The sequence below is a fragment of the Rhinopithecus bieti genome, unplaced genomic scaffold, assembly GCF_001698545.2.
Source record: "Rhinopithecus bieti isolate Rb0 unplaced genomic scaffold, ASM169854v2 scaffold_36004, whole genome shotgun sequence".
NCBI lineage: Eukaryota > Metazoa > Chordata > Mammalia > Primates > Cercopithecidae > Rhinopithecus > Rhinopithecus bieti.
The window spans coordinates 950,132-963,404 of NW_016815976.1; the positions used below are offsets into that span (position 1 = coordinate 950,132).

Below are 13,273 nucleotides of genomic sequence, written 5' to 3' on the forward strand. Positions count from 1 at the left end.
GACTTCTTGGAAAGATATAGTTAGGGATTATACTGTATTTCCAGCTATGGGATAGCTTTCTTTATACACCTGGGTGGGGGTAATCAAGAAATAGCACCCCCACACCCTCTGCAGTACATTGTCTGATCTTGTCTGCAATCAAATTATCTATTGGGATGTGGTGTTTCATATCAAGCCTTCCATCAAAACCATTAACAGGCAGTTAACAGTTGATGTGAAATTCTTGGCTCCCAGCAGCAGCTTAGGTGTATTTTTAAATATTCCGTCTGGCAGCTCAGAAGGGGGAAAAAAACTAAAAAGGCAGCAACCAGCAGATTTTCTTCCAACAAAGATCCTTTCCCTACAACCTGTCCACCCCTTTCAAGGAAGGAATAGGTTACAGATGCTGTACCTAAATAGCAGAGTGACCATGTTACCTAGCAACCAAACTTAAGGATGGGTGCTAGACATGTTACCAGTGCAAGGAGACCCTCCCTCGGAGTGTCACTTAAACTGTAAGAGTATTATGTTCCAGTGACTTCCGTGAAAGGTTAAGAATGATATGAAAGCCCTCTCTGTCATGAGTTTCCTTTCAGTTGCTCAAGAGCTATGGAGACTTGAAGACCCATCAAGGATGATATTTAAAGATATGAAATAGCACAGTTATAAGTTACTTTTCCCAGACCACTTTCTGCCCTTCTTACCATCACACCAACTTTTAAAAAAACTTTTATTTTGAAATATATGTACATTTACATGCAGTTGTAAGACATAAGACAGAGATCCTATATCCCCTTTCCTCATTTTTCCCCAACAATAACATCTTGCATAGCTACCATACAATATCGCAACCAGGAAATGGACATTGATACAGTCCATCAACCTCAGAGTGTACCAGTTTCATGTGTACCATGACACCAATTTTCAGGAAAACGTAATCTCCTACTGATCTCCTACTGAAACAATCCCCTCTCCTAACTTCTAGGAGGATCTCCTTTCTCTTTTTGATAAGTCTGATCAACTGAATACATGACCAAAGCAAAAGTCCTTATGTCTCAGAAATTCTCAATAGTTCCACAAGAAACTGACTCTCTTCTGCCTCCACTGCATCTTCTACCACCTGCCTCAGAATTGTTGGGATAAGGCAAAAACTATGTCCCAAGGTCACATTAGGATTTAGGATCAGGCACAGCAGCCCATTTTTCAGTTATTTATAAGTCCATGGCCTGTGCATAGACAGACTGGCAAAGTCTACATTCTTTGAGGTCAAGGAATTGGAAGATCTTATTGTCACCCTGGCTTCTCCTCTGATGCCTTAAGCGCTGCTAAAACCTCCCAGCTCAAGTGTATAATTCTGTGTCTCTGTCAGAATGATGCCTGAGAGTAGGAGAGAAAGCTTGACTTGGAGGTGTAGTCATAGGAAGCATTATTGTACCTCCATGCATAGGAAGCTGCTTTGCTTCAGGGCAAGGCTGCGAAGAGCTGTTTTCAAAGTTTAAAGTTATTTTCTATGGCCAGCAGTGATGATATGAAAGGTTGCATGGAAAAGGCTTAAGGCTAGAAGCTAGAACAATTGAAGTTTAAATCCCAGCCCCATTATTTCCCATCTATATGACAAATGGCCTTACCTTTTGAGCCTCACTTTCCTCACCAATGAGGGATTGGAGATGGAGATAACAGTGCCTACTTAATAAGGCATTCTGATGTTTACATGATAGAAGACGGTGCTTCTCAAACTTGAGCATGCATTGGAATCACTTGAGGGGCTCGCTGTACATCCACGCCCAGAGTTTCAGGGTTAGTAGGTCTGGGTTGAGGCCTGATCATTTGCATTTCTAACAAGCTCCCAGGTGCTGCATTATTCCTGTTGGTTTGCATATCACACTTTGAGAGCCTTTGTGATCCCGTTTATGATCACACTTTGAGAACCCCTAAAATGAGGACATTAAGTGCCTAATAACATATCCGACTTTGGGTATTTACCCAAGAGAAGCTAGTTCCCCTCCAAGCTAATAAGGAAAAGGTGCCTCTCCCACCCATAAAATAAACTGAGTTCTCTGACTTTCTAGAAACTGATGGAACTTCCTGGTTGACAGAAAGCCATGTCTAAACAAGCAATGTAGAACAAAAGGCTGTGAAATTATCAAGCATATATGACAGGTGTCCATAGCCAATTTTCTTATTTCCCAGTGTGAGAGTGATTTTCTTCCACAAAATAAAGCAAATTTAGGGTTAGGGGCTTTGCCCTGGATATATGTGCCTGTGTATGTATGTGCTGGTACATAAAGCTGACTTCATCCCTGACACGTAATATTTTAACCAAGCAGGACTGTAACACACAGTTTTGTAGCATGTGTATGTGGGAGAGAATGTGGGAGAAGGAAGCTTGGGAAAACAAGCGTTCTTAGAAGAACTGCAAAGAACCTCTCATTAGAGAAGCAAATTAAAATATTTCAGTCCCTGGGCTATTCTTTTTAAATACACCAAATTACATCAGTTTGTAATGGAAGAATAAACTGCAGACTTTATAGAGTTATCTTTTTTTTACAAAAAGTGGTGGTATACTTCACTTGTGCTGTGAGCAATATAAAGAAAATTACTCAAAGTATTTTCTTTGCCACTGTGGATGGGTTTTTTTGTTGTTGGTTTTTGGTTTTTGGTTTGTTTGTTTGTTTATTCGTTCATTTGTTTTTGGTAAGGGCGGATCCCCAGGTATAAACCTGAAGGATTATTTTAATAATCTCTGGTGCCCTAAATTTCGTGACATTGCATGCAACCCTTGATTTCTTTTTATTAGCTCGCTCCCCTGCAGTCTCCTTACATTGTCTGACTTCCAACATTGGAGGGAACACTCTCACAACCGATGATAAAGCTTACATTTATTCTCATAGCCTCAAACGTGACTTCCAGATTCAAGGTGCTATTAAATCTGTTGCTGCCATAAACAGTATAGTTGATTCCATTTTCAGCAGATGATAACTGTTGAATATTCGTACATCAAACAAACATCACTAGGTCTAATTTTCTATCAAATATCTAGGCTGTGCTTTGAAATCTATGAAGACATTCTTTTTCTTTCTTTCTTTCCTTTTTTCTTTTTTTGTTTGAAGTTATTGCAACAGGTACCAAAACACGAGCTGAGAAGTATTTCAGAAGGATAGTTGAATGACAGTGGCAATCTCAGCCTTGGATTATCAATTTGAATTTGGTTTTTTGTCCAAATCCTCCTGATGTGAGATTATTTCAGGCTGTTTTTCCCCTTGCACATTATGTAATGCCTGCAAAGAGGAGAAGTCAGATGGAGGATCAGAGCAGGAGCCGTGGCAGAAAAACATGGGCAGTGTTAACTTAGGCTGTCATGTAACTTGTAAACCTGCAGCCCACTAAGGTCCAGCAAGATGCAACCGACAGGACTTCTGATCCCCAATCAGTTTATTACCAGGAAAGGCAACCAGCAGGAATTGAAATAGTAATTGCTTTCCTTTATTCAAAGACATCATGGTTGAGACGATTAAAGAGATTAAGGCTTACCTCCTTCAGTGCACCAGAATAAATGTAGTCTGCTTTTCTGATAGGACTGTAACTGTCAATCAAAGGATTAAGCCTTTGGGGGATAGAAAGAGGAGGTGGCCTTAAAATGTATTTGAATTTGCAAACTACAGCTGTGTATTTTAATCCTGGAGATACACATTGATCTTTCCCCCTCTTTGAAGTCTGCTATTAGCTACAGGCTCTCTGGCCCCAACCACTTTTCTTATATATTTTTTAAAAGCATATTTTAAAACTCATTTAAAATCATACTGCATTGAATCACCCAAAGGGAAAATATAATTAAAGTAGTCATTTGTATTGCCCTCAATGAGAAAAAACTTTGGAAGTGTGCTTAACTTTGGAATATACAAGTCTGATTGTTTCTTCAGAAATTTCAGCACTGTATGTCTAAAAATATATTTTTCCAGCAGGTTTGGGATTTTGTACTTATGAGGAGGCTGTTTATCTATTTAGCAATTTAGCTGAGGGCCTAGTATAGGTTTTCAATCTTAGCAGCACAGTATGTCTGTTGGTTTAAATCATACCACCTGAGTTAGTGCTGCCACAACACACACATTCTGTTTTCTCATTAGCTGTCACACAATTGTCTGCACCTATTAATTTTTGAAAAGATAATAGATATTCTTGGAGAAACCAAGACAAAGTGATAGAATAAATGGCAGGTCATTTCTCATGTTGTGGCAGAACTTAAGCATTTGCAAGTTTCTGACTATTGTCAGTCAAGACTCTGGGTTCATTATCTCGACCTTGACATCTGTGTTCCTAATCTGCAAACTCAATTTCTTTCCATCATTTTCCTGCCTGAAATGTCCAATCAGTCAAGACCTGTCTCTTTTTTTTTTAAATTTAATTTAATTTTAATTTTTATTTATTTTTTTTGAGACAGAGTCTTGCTCTGTCACCCAGGCTGGAGTGCAGTGGTGTGATCTGGGCTCACTGCAACCTCCACCTCCCAGGTTCAAGCCATTCTCCTACTTCAGCCTCCCGAGTAGCAGGGATTACAGGCATGCACCACCACACCCAGCTACTTTTTGTATTTTCAGTAGAGACGGGGTTTCACCATGTTGGCCAGGCTGGTCTCAAACTCCTGACCTCAAGTGATCCACCCGTCTCGGCCTCCCAAAGTGTTGGAATTACAGACGTGAGCCACTGTGCCTGGCCGACCTTGTCTCTTAATGTTTCTGTATCAAATGAGCAAGCTAATAGGTCTGTTAGAATATTTAGGAGAAATCCACCCATTTTCCCATCTATTCATCCATCCATCCATTGATTCATTTATTCAGGTGCCTACTCTGCCTTATGCCTGGTGCTCAAGACACCAGCTATGAATAACATGAATTTATTCTCTACCCTCATGGAGTGTATAATCTAACATGGAAAGCACATGTTTAATAAGTAATTAGGTATTTGAGGAAAGGTGAAAAAGAGCCTGGCAAGGGTGATGTGGTGGGCAGAATTACAAGAATGCCCCCAGTGACACATGCCCTTAAATAATCCCCTCTGCTTTGTGTATGAGTAGAACCTGTTAATATGATAGCACTCCCTTGATAAGGTTAAGTTATATGACAAAAGGGAAATTATCTCAGTGGTCCTAATCTAATTACAGGATCCCTTTCAAAGAAGAGCATTTTCTCCAGCCTTTAGCAGAGAGAAAGTCAGAGAGACTCCAAGCATGAGAAGGATTTGATGCACCAACACCGGCTTGAGGATGGATGGTCCTGTGATAAAGCATGTTGATGGTCTTTAGAAGCTTAGGGCAGCCCCTAGCTGACAGCCAGCAAGGAGGCAGAGACCTCATTCCTAGAACCACAAAGAACTAAACTCTGCTAACAAACTGAGCTTGGGAATGAATTCTTCACCACAGCTTCCACATAAGAGTCCAGGTCTTATGATACCTTGAGTTCAGCCTTGTGAGACTGTTATGGGTTGAGTTGTGTCCAGCAAAAATTAAATTATGTCTCCCAATGTGTATGTTGAAACCCTAACCCCTGGTGCCTATGCCTGTGTCATCATTTGGAGACAGGATCTTTGTAGAGTTAATCAAGTTAAGATGAGATCAGTAGGGTGGCCCTTAATCCAGCATGACTCTGAGTGGTGTCTTTATCAGATGAGGTAAATTTTGATGCAGACACAGAAACGCAGGAAGAATGCCATGTAAAGACACAGACATAGAGGGAAGACAGCCATGTGAAGATGGAGGCATAGACTGGAGATATGCTACTGCGAGGCAAGAAATTCTTGGAGCTACCAAAAGCTGAAAGAGGCAAAGAACATTCTTCCCTAGAGCCTTTGGAGGAAGTTTGGCCCTGCCAAGACCTTGAGTCTGGATTTCTAGACTCCAGAATTGCAAAATAATATATTTCTATTGTTTTAAGCCACCTAGTTTATATTTTGTTAAGGCAGCCTAGAAAACCAATACAGAGACTCTAAAGCAGAGAACCCAGGTAAGCCTGCCCAAACTTTTGACCTACAGAACCATAAGTATAATAAGTGGTGTTTGAAGCCCCTAAATTTGAAATGATTTGTTATGTAACAATAGCAAACAAATACAGACTAGTATGAAAAGAGTGTCTTATCTAGCTAATCTGAGGGTGGTTTTCCAAGAGGGATGCTTAAGATGAGGAAGAAGGCCGGGCATGGTGGCTCATACCTGTAATCCCAGCACTTTGGGAGGCTGAGGCGGGTGGATCACAAGGTCAAGAGATCGAGATTAGCCTGGCCAACATGGTGAAACTCCACCTCTACTAAAATACAAAAATTAGTTGGGCATGGTGGTGCGTGCCTGTAGTCCCAGCTACTCAGGAGGCTGAGGCAGGAGAATGGCTTGAACCTGGGAGGCGAAGGTTGCAGTGAGCCGAGATCGCACCACTGCACTCCAGACTGGTGACAGAGTGAGACTCTGTCTCAAAAAAAAAAAAAAAAAAAAAAAAAAAAAAGATGAGAAAGAAAGAGTAAGTAGGAATTGTCTAGTAAAGAGGAGAAAGGGAAGATTGGTCCAAAAAGGGGGAATGGTATATGCAAAGGCCCTGAAACTGAAAAGCACCAGCTGCATTCAAGGAACTCAACTGTTCAGGCTTTCACCCTTCAGATAGTATTGTTATTAATGTCAGGCCTAAACTAGGTGCTAGAGACAAAGTAAGGACCTGTAGACCTCTTCCTTGTCCTTACCGAGCTCATATTTTAGTAAGAGAGGTTGAAAATACATAACCAGGCTAAGAAATAATAATTCCACTTTATACAATAGGCTCTGAAGGATAAAATATAGGACAGAGGCAGAAAACCCCAGAGTATTGGATAAAATAGTGAAAATGAGAGGGAGAGTCGTGTACCATGAATCTGGAGGGATAGGTAATGTTGGATCAAGGAGGGTGCTATGATTGTCTGTTTCTCTATTTGTGGAATATTTCAGAAAAGTGCTGTCTCCCTTACTGAAAATTCACAGTAGCTATACTGCAGTGATCATCTCAGCACCTTGTGTGGTATACACCTGTACCTTTTCAGATTGAGGCCAGTGTACCAAATTCTAGACCATTCCCCTAACCCAACACAGGATTATACTCCTGGGGTTGTATGGCCTGTTCAGGATCACTGGGCTTTTATGAAAACTCACTGCACCCATTTTCATTGCATCTTTTTATTGTTTCTATAATTTGAATTTATTTGTATCGTGTGTGTGCATGTGTATGTGTGTGTTCATGCATGCATATGTGTGAGGTCCCCAACTATCCTCAGTTCAATGATCCACTAGAAAGACTCAAAGATATCAGAAAAGCTGTTATACTCATGGTTACAGTTTATTTCAGAAAAGATACAGATTAAAATCAGCAAAGGAAAAAGTGCATAGGGCAGAGTTCACGGGAGACCGGGCACAAACTTCCAGTTTTCCTCTCCAAGTGAGGTCATGGGACAGTACTTACTGTTCCCAGGAGCAATGTATGACAACGTGTACAGAATGCTGCCAACCAGGGAAGCTCACTCAAGCCTTGATGTCCAGGATTTTTAAAATTAGGAATTGGTTACGTAGGGAAGGAGTGCCCATATGACTGACCTTAGTTACATAGTCTCCAGCCCAAGCACCCCACTGTTGATCACATCATTAGCATAAACCATCTGCCATGGCCCAATGCCACAGGTATACAAAGACACTGTTATCAGGCAGGGTATTCCAAGGGTTTAGAAGTTCTCTCTCATAAGCTGATGAAGGGGGTGGGGCATGCCTTTCTTTGGAATGTGTAGAATTTGAACATCGTAGACCTGCTGAATCCACCCTTTACTGTAACACACACACACACACACACACACACACACACACACACACAGATTGTCATTGCTTTAACCCTCACCCCAAACTTTGGTCTTCCAACATGTTGTGAGCATCATCACTAAAACCTTGGGATTGTAGCAAAAAATAAAAATCATTTTGCAGTGTTTTTTTTTAAATATTCCTTGATGTAGTGGTTTACAAACATAGATTCACATTGTAAATATGTAAATATACTTGGAGACTTTTTTCCATTTAATTTTACTTTATTGAAGAATAATTTACATCCGTTCAAACAGATCTTAAGTGTACAGTTCACTGAGTTTTGACAAATACACACATAACCCACACTTCTTTTAAAATATTGACCATTTCCACCACTCTAGAAAGTTCCCTCATGCCCCCCACAGTCAATCTCTGCCCACCTACCTCTACCACCATCCCCTGGAGCCAGTAACTGTTCTTATCTCCTACTAAACATTAGTTTTCCTATTATAAAATTTCATAAAAATGAAAACATACAATGTATGATCTTCTGTGTTTGGGTTTTTTTTTCCCCCACTCAGAATAATACTATTGAAGTTCAACTGTGTTGTGTGTATCAGTAGATTGTCCCTTTTAACTGCTGGGTACTTTTACATTGTTTGGCTCTGACACAATTTATGTATCTATTCTCCTTTTGATGGACATTTTGACTGTCTCCCGTTTTTAGCTATTAGGAATAAAATTGCTATGCTCATTCTCATACAAGTTTTTCTGTGCACATATGTTTTCACGTCTCAGATAAATAGCTAGCAGAGAAGCTGCTATCTTGTTAGGTAGGTATATGTTTATCTCATCTGCCAAATCATTATGCAAAGTACAGTGGTTGGGCTATTTACCCTTCTCCCAGCAATGTATGAGAGTTATGGTTGCTTCACATCCTTTCCAACATGAGTCTGTCTTTTTAATTTTAGCTGTTCAAACAGGTGTGGAGTGGTATCTTATGGTAGTTTCATTTGCATTTTCCTGATAACTACTGATGTGGAGCACTTTTTCGTGTGCTTATGAGCCATTCATGCACCTACCTTTCTGAGGTGTGTTGTCAAGTCTTCTGTCTATTTTACAAATTCGGTGATTTGACTTTTTGCTATTGAGTTGTAGGAATGCTGTCCCTGACTTAGCCTCCCCTGAGATTTTGCTACAGTAGATCGAGTGCGGGTCCCTGAAGGCCTCTGACGTGCAGATAAGTTTAAGGACCATGGGTCCGATGTCAGTTTGCTAAGACTTCAACTCTACTTGGCAGCCATAACTTGAAATTTCCCCATCCAAAGACTTGCTTGGTGGTTATTATAAATTGTAAAGGAAAACATTAGAAAAACAATTCTCAGTAGGTGGTTTCTTTCTCGCTCTGGACTTGGCGCTGAGTTTTAACATCCACCTAAAGCTAGAAAATTCCTAGGATTGGACAATGTCACTTAAACCAAATGTGGGCTGCACACAGGTATTACTGAAATTATTAAAGGGTCCTTGAGTTGATTTGTAGCAGCATCCTAAACCACATCCTGTTTTTCTTCCCTCCAAGGGAAATGTGGTAATGTAGACATTTGAACTTGGAAGCCCATATGCAATCTGCATTCTTTTCTAAATCAAATTGATTTGGAAACTATTTGAACCTTGTGTTAATGTTCACATTGTACCAATTTACCTAGCAAACAACCTCCCTGACCCAAAATGTTGGCTTCTTTCTACTAGGTAATTTCTTGAATTTTCGTACTGATTTACACAGTATACCGAATAAGCTACCTGCTTAAAGACGGGGAGAAGAGATTAAACAAATAATTTTATACAGTTATTTAATAAACCACAGACATTTTCTCTTTAAAGGAAACTCCAGGTTTGGAAGTTGTTTTGACTCATAGTTAATGGTTCTAAGGGATTAAAGGACTAAAAAAATCAGAGTAACAGACACTTCTCAAAAGAAGACATTTATGCAGCCAACAGACACATGAAAAAATGCTCATCATCACTGGCCATCAGAGAAATGCAAATCAAAACCACAATGAGATACCATCTCACACCAATTAGAATGGCAATCATTAAAAATCAGGAAACAACAGGTACTGGAGAGGATATGGAGAAATAGGAATACTTTTACACTGTTGGTGGGACTGTAAACTAGTTCAACCATTGTGGAAGACAGTGTGATGATTCCTCAAGGATCTAGAACTAGAAATACCATTTGACCCAGCCATCCCATTACTGGGCATATACCCAAAGGATTATAAATCATACTGCCATAAAGACACATCCACACATACATTTATTGCAGCACTATTCACAATCGCAAAGACTTAGAACTAACCCAAATGTCCATTGATGATAGACTAGATGAAGAAAATGTGGCACATATATACCATGGAATACTATGCAGCCATAAAAAAGGATGAGTTCATGTCCTTTGTAGGGACATGGATGAAGCTGGAAACGATCATTCTCAGCAAAGTATCACAAAGATAAAAAACCAAACACCACATGTTCTCACTCATAGTTGGGAANTGGGCATATACCCAAAGGATTATAAATCATACTGCCATAAAGACACATCCACACATACATTTATTGCAGCACTATTCACAATCGCAAAGACTTAGAACTAACCCAAATGTCCATTGATGATAGACTAGATGAAGAAAATGTGGCACATATATACCATGGAATACTATGCAGCCATAAAAAAGGATGAGTTCATGTCCTTTGTAGGGACATGGATGAAGCTGGAAACGATCATTCTCAGCAAAGTATCACAAAGATAAAAAACCAAACACCACATGTTCTCACTCATAGTTGGGAACTGAACAATGAGAACACTTGGACACAGGAAGGGGAACATCACACACCGGAGCTTGTCATGGGGTGGGAGATGGGGGAGGGATAGCATTAGGAGATATACCTAATGTAAATGACGAGCTAATGGGTGCAGCACATCAACATGGCACATGTATACATATGTAACAAACCTGCACGTTGTGCACATGTACCCTAGAACTTAAAGTATAATAAAAAAAAAAAATCAGAGTATTCAAAGAATCAAAAAGTTTCCACAAACTTAAACATCTAAACTGTGCAGTAGATTTTTTCCTTTTCCAGGGAGCCCTGCTGCCTTAATTAAGGCAATACAAAGATGGTGTGTAGATTGTATCTCATATGACAATGTTGAATGGTGTGACATCCTGAAAGATCATGCAGAGACCCTTCCCTGTTCCTCAGGAAAGTGTGCTGAAATTGATTTGCGATGCTCACCATCATTCAGCAAAAATACACCTTTCTCAATACTGTGTACCTGACCTTTCAAGATATGAGGTTCTGAAGTTAGCCAGAGAGCAAATGCAAACAAATGGTGCAGTGTCTATCAAATATTCTGTTATCATGATGTTTACAAAGGCTCTTCAGTCAACTTTTGATTCTCTATGTAAGAGAGAGGAGATGTTTTAAATCCTAGTGATGTAAGGAGTTCAAATCCTTAGAGACTCCAGGTAACCTCTGCTCTAGGGACTTCATATGCCTTTGCTTTTACTTCCTGGCCTTGGACTATTTTATGTGATTCTTCCTAGGTTGAGGTGGAGAAAGGCCAAAAAAAGTTTTACTAGATCCTTAACTTCATTCACAACTCTGGTTAGAATATTTTGATAAGAAGGAGGAGGAAAACCTGGGCTTCAGCTTAGCATCTGGGTTGCTAGCAGATCTTTGTCACTGTGGACTAAAGAGATTTGAAAACTAGGAGGGTTAGCACAAGTTACTGAAACGTGAAAAGAGTGATGACTATGTATCAGCTCTGTTTGGTTTGCTCCAAGAGAAATTGCATTTTTAAAGCTCTCCTGTGAAAAATGTGAGGCTTTCTGAATGCACAACTTCTTACAATTCTGCACTAAGGTAGGTTCCTGCAAAGGTAGTGAGGTCGTGTTTATCTAGCAGTGCTGGGAAGGCTTCATTTAGCCATGGCTGCTTTAAATATATACATAGATATTTAAAGTTATCATCAAGGGGAAGTTTTCTTCCTTTTCCTCACCCCAGAGTAATGTGTTTGCTCTAAATGGCTGTCCTAAGCTGCACATTGAATTTTTTGTTGTTGTTAAGTCATCTCCTATAATTTCTATATGATGTTTGGAAATAAGGTTGTTTTAACCCAACTTACTTCCCTGGGTGGGGAAGAATAATAACATACCCACTTTTGTAAACAAATTTATTTGAGGATCAGTGGGGGTGGTGAGTGAGAGACAACCTCTAAGCCCACAAGTAGTCAATTCCTTGGGGACTGCCTCCAAAGCCTTCAGTTAGCTAAACCTTTTCCTAAAGAGACACCAGTTCAGAAACAGTTAAAATAGGAAAGGATATTTTCCCACTACATATAGGCTTTGGTATGCATAACACATTTTGTCTTCCTTCTGGTGATAACAATATTTCTTATAAGTATGCTAAGTTTCATAGTAAGAGCAGGTCAGAGTATCATGCAATTGTTAATTTAGCTTTATTAAAATATATGCATCCCCCACAGCCATACTCTACAGGAGTTAAGTGGGTAGAGAAAAAGTGATCTCTTATAGCCCAAATCAGAGAATGAAATGAGAAATCAACAATAAATATTTTTAACCATTCAAGTTCTTCATATCATCATAAAAAGATCAATTTGAAGATTGCAGATACATCCCAAAGCTGTTCTCATCCAGTCAGAAAAGTATAGTTATTACTTATCTTTCCTTCTTTTTTTTTTTTTTTTTTTTTGAGACGGAGTCTCGCTCTATCACCCAGGCTGGAGTGCAGTGGCCGGATCTCAGCTCACTGCAAGCTCCGCCTCCCGGGTTTACGCCATTCTCCTGCCTCAGCCTCCCGAGTAGCTGGGACTACAGGCGCCCGCCACCTCGCCCGGCTAGTTTTTTGTGTTTTTTAGTAGAGACGGGGTTTCACACTGTTAGCCAGGATGGTCTCGAACTCCTGACCTCGTGATCCGCCCGTCTCGGCCTCCCAAAGTGCTGGGATTACAGGCTTGAGCCACCGCGCCCGGCCATCTTTCCTTCTTTTAAGTAAATTTGCTTGAAGAAGAGAAAGACCTGGACCTAGGGGGTGCAGGAAGGCATGGGAAAGAGAAGGGAGATTGAGAGAGAAGGAAAGACACAAATTCAGAGAAAAACATGCCTTTTGCTTAAAAGCCCTATCAGTTGTTTTGCCTTGATTTAGTTAGAAACTCAAAAAGGTAGAAGCAGGAAGCAGCACAATAGGACCAATTTTTAACAGAAACACATGGGGCAGGAGAGTATGATAGCAAGCTTCTGCCTTTCTCGTGTGTCTGATTATTTTTATGGAAGTGGTATTGAAGCATAATGAATGTCAGAGAATTGTATAAATCGTACATGCACACACCCATGTAGTCTGCACCCAGATCAAGGAACAGAATGTTATCTGTCCCCCAGGAGACCCATACCTACCCCTACCCCTGCCCCTACC

The 13,273-nt window shown here is 40.2% G+C and overlaps 1 protein-coding gene across 1 annotated transcript in view; it reads left to right on the top strand.

Annotated features, from left to right (window-relative positions):
• Positions 1 to 13,273, top strand: part of CADPS (calcium dependent secretion activator) — a 497,883-nt gene that overhangs the window by 44,123 nt on the left and 440,487 nt on the right. The window lies entirely within an intron of this gene.